This window comes from Montipora capricornis, chromosome 13 (genome assembly GCF_036669925.1).
Source record: "Montipora capricornis isolate CH-2021 chromosome 13, ASM3666992v2, whole genome shotgun sequence".
In the NCBI taxonomy this organism is placed as follows: domain Eukaryota; kingdom Metazoa; phylum Cnidaria; class Anthozoa; order Scleractinia; family Acroporidae; genus Montipora; species Montipora capricornis.
In genome coordinates this window covers 11,459,254-11,463,687 of record NC_090895.1, presented here as the reverse complement: position 1 = coordinate 11,463,687, position 4,434 = coordinate 11,459,254, and the positions used below count along the sequence as shown (strand labels likewise).

General features: G+C 36.6%; 1 long non-coding RNA gene across 1 annotated transcript; it reads right to left on the bottom strand.

The window, feature by feature from the left end:
- Nucleotides 1–212: 212 nt before the first annotated feature.
- Nucleotides 213–1,689, bottom strand: LOC138028859 (uncharacterized). Its single transcript, XR_011127745.1, has 3 exons — nt 1,630–1,689; nt 1,185–1,289; nt 213–565 (listed from the first exon to the last, which is right to left on the bottom strand). It is a non-coding gene; the product is annotated as an uncharacterized lncRNA (long non-coding RNA).
- Between the last annotated feature and the right edge of the window lie 2,745 nt (nt 1,690–4,434).

Here is a 4,434-nt window from a genome sequence, read left to right as displayed (position 1 = left end):
AAATGAAGTGTGCAAAATTAAGGAGGCTCGAAAGGGTTTTCAGCTGATTTTGCATCTTTACTTGTTTATATCTCTGCTTATGTACAGTGCTTTTTCTTCTTTTTTTGCATGTTAGCTTACATTAATTTAAAAGACTTGTCTTTCAAATTTAAAAAAAAATTCTGAAAAAATTAGATACACGGTAACAAAAACGAATTATTTCTCCGATATAATATGTTGATTTTAAGGCTCAAAGAAATGCCTAATATCATTTGCCATGATAACGTTATTTTGGAGGAAAATATGTGAGAAATTGTAGGATGGGTAACGGTACTTAACATCCTGGCCAAATTTCACCTTCGTATGATTACCCCAACTGTATCTAAGGACAGAATATGTCTATTTGTTTGAAAAAAGGAGAAACTATTTCGAGCCTCCTTAAACATTTTAATTAATATCACTTAAAATATAAATTATAATATATTAACATAATTAAGCCTTTTATATCTATAATCAGTAACAGGAGGATGTTACTGATTATAGATATAAAAGACATTTTTTCCGTTTGCAGGCTCATCTTGCTTTTCTGTTGGGAGAAAACATATATACCAGAAAATATGCATTAGAAGTTGCAACAGTAAAAGTTTGTTAATTACTTGCATAACACTTGACAACATTGGACTTGATACAAGAGTACATTAATGTCACAGAATGGTATTGCGTATGAAGTTTGGACAATCAGGCAAACCCAATGCAATACCAGTAATTGACCCAAGGTAATATGCTTAAGTGATATAGTCAAGGTCAAAGGTGGAAACAATTTATTCCAAATTTAATTTTGAAGTATTATCCCAAGTAACATTTTTATGGTGGTTGTTAGGATTTCTATCAAGAGGATAAAAAACAACATTAGGAGATTATGAAGTTGGGTGATAATTAAACTACATCACTACTTGACTTCCATTAAAATATCTAGAAAATGTTCCTGGATAGATGGCAAAAGTAACTGATCTCTGATATTACTGCCAACCAGGTTTTATTGTATTTATTGGTGTGCACACGAAAGCAATTTATGTATAGTACTGTAGCAATAGATCGTATTTTCTCGTTGAAAGACAGTTCAACACACACTTTCCGGTTGTGAAACCTGTTTATGGACTCTATTTATTTTATAATCTCATTTTCATAAATGTTGAACTCAATACCTTGTTGTTTGGCTGCCTTCTGCTGAGGCCTGGGCCTGGGGGTGGGACACAAAGACTTTTTGTGCCCCCACCCCCTACAGTGATAACACTGTAATTTTTCCATTTCTACATGAAATTACAAATAAGAGTAAAGATTAACCCTTTGCCGCCCAAGCCGGCCTGAACCAGCCATACTTAGTATTTTACTCTGTCTAACGCCAGAGTTTTTTACTCTGTCCAACATGACACAGTTTTATTTGTTAATGGGGAACCCCTGGAGTGAGTGGGTTCATCGCAATGTCCCCATTAATCCTTTAACTCCCAAGCCGGCATGAACCAACCCTTCTTAGTATTTTGCTCTGTCTAACAACAGACGATTCTACTCGTCAATGGCAAATCCCCGGGAATCAACGGGTTGATATTTATATGTTGAGTAAAAACAACTTCATGATACACTTAGTCTTACCTCCTTCCTCACTTGGGCAGACTTTGGCCATATGGCCAAAACCATCACAATTGTAACATCCCATAAAGTGGTGGCATAGGTTATTAATGATGTTAACTGGACCCAGTGGACTCAAATTTGGTATGTAATCATAACAGTGATTAACAAGTTCACACCACCACACTATGGGAGTTCAATTTCTTTCATCACGAGTGTGATAATAAAAACACAAGGAATTGGATGATTTGAAGTCCTGTTGCCAATTAATAGTATGTATAACAAACAAAAAAGATTAAGTGAATAGGAAAAAGAAATATTTTTTCTCAGTCTACGAGATGCCATAAAAGGGACTTGTTTAAATTCAACTGCCCTCTTGAAGTGTGCACAATGACACACTTACAGTGCAAATACGCTGTCCTATTAATGCTAAAATCACATTTGAGAAATTTGTAGCTACGTTTTACGTAACTACATATTGTTTTACCACAATTGCTTGCAATCTCCCCATCGCATATAGGCCCTACTTTATACCTAAAGCATATCCAGTGGAATTATGAAATGTACAAAATCAAATGAATTAAGCTTACTCTTTTTCTTTCCTCTGTTGCTGCTTGTTTCTGCAATATAATGGATGTAATCGTGAGATGTTATGACAGGATAATGAGACAAAAATGTAATTTGATCATGTTCATAAAAAAGACACTTGCCATTATTCAGCTTTCTCCTTCTGCCATCTGCAAAATAACGGAGATAATGATGCAAAATTTAGATTACGGGCCCTGTCAGAAAACACCGGAAACAAAAACGTGGAACCCCTTCTTTTATTCCAATAAAATACATTACGTTTATTTTAAGGAAATGACCTTAAAAGAAATGAACTCGAGGTTCGAACTGGATTCTGACCAATGGCCAAACCTGAACTCGTGGTAAGATTACACTCACTCGAAATGGTCTAATGCTTTAATCCCGAAAGGATCAAAGACCTTTTCTTCCGTACCATACAGAAAGAAAACTTCACTCACATTTTCATTTTCACAGGTTATATAAATTACCATAAAAGCTCAATAATGAGGAGCTCCGCTTTTAGCCTTGGCTAAATCTATATATTAGGGTAGTAACTGAGAGTAGTGTGTAGTAAAATTGTATGTTAAACTGGAAATCAATAAATATCATGAAAGTACAAAAAAAAATGCGCGAGAAATTGCAGAAACATAGAACAGCGTTTGTCCTCGACAAGTATCAAATTTCTGTGGCTTAGACAAATCCACGATCCCTCCGGTGTATCTTCAGCTCTCGACAACACTTTATCGACCCTCCTGTCCGCGTTCTCGCTTCCTTTGTACATCTTCTTCGGGTGGTCATGCACAGTGACAACGACAGTAAACAAATCGCAGTGGCAACAAGCTTTCTTATGTCGACTGTTTTAACACTAAGAACTTTTTTAGTGAAGGTCAAAAAAATTTAGTGAACTCGGAGCTCAAACTATCGACCGTTAAAAAGAAAACCTTCCGTTTGCAGTACTTTGCCTCACTTTAGCAAATTAATCGCTGTCATTCAATCTTTTTTTCGCGTAACAACGGTTCTGCAACGGTTTCAATGAAATTTGCGCGGAAAATTTTCGCGGCCGACGACCGGGTACGAGTGCATTGCGCATGCTCTTGCGTTTGACCGCAGTTAGATCCTAACCTTTCATTACATTGTACGAGACTATAAACAGCTATATCTCTGGAACCAATCAAGGTATCACTTTGAAATTTGCAGATATATCACAACTTTATGACATTATCAGTTTGAGATGGTTTTGATGTATGCCACGTGTTACTATGGCAACGGTTGCTAGAGAGGTTAAAAATTGAGCAATATTCACAAATAGTTGAACTTGGCATTGAAATTTGGGAAATGTTGCACGTTTTTGGGAGGTTATTACATTGCAAAGGTCCTTATCCGTCCCAGGGGTTACCATGGCAACGGTTGCTAGGGAAGATTAATTGAGTTATAATAAAAAATAGTTGAACTTAACATTGAAATTTGGGAAAATAAGACGTTTTCAGAAGGTCATTAGGTTGCGATGCTTGTGACCTGTCTCAGGTGTTACCATAGCAACGGTTGCTAGGAAGCTAATTTGAGCAATATTAGCAGATAATAGCACAACAGGTTGAAAAATATAATTACTTTAGTAAAAATAGCATATGACTGATATGTCATTGACAAAGCAAAAATTTATGACTATCATGGTGATTTATAGAGAGAGTAGAAACAGATTAAAATTACTCGTGTGTCTTGGATACTGTTTCTCTACGGTAATCATCCCAACAACCACCTGGCGAGGATAATACTATTTTATTTCAATGAACTGCAGTCATTATAAAGTCCTTATACTTGACACAGTTAAATCTCATCGTCACTGCTGTCATTAGCATTGTCTGTGTTGTGAGGATTCTGATAGTTTTCATCTGCCATGCACTCACTAGCTTCTGTGCACGGCATCTCATTTATTCTACACAAGCAACGGAGGTTGGACTTGCATGAAGACTTATGACACTTGCAAACAGCCAGTTCCGCAAGGCCCTCTGGGGCTGCCTCTTTTATCATGAGCACAGGCTAAAAGTGCCCCTCACCCCCTTTTTTTTTTTTTTAGCCATCAGAAAATTAATTTGTTTTCGATCACATTGGTGAAAAAATTACAGTTATACGTTTTTTCCTCCATTTTCTGTGAATTTTTAAAGTTTTGAAAATACACGCCCCTTTGGTTCACCACCGAGTTTGAAGGGGAGTGAGTCGAGTTTGGTCTGTGACATCAGTGGGGGAACTGATTTTGCACAGAGA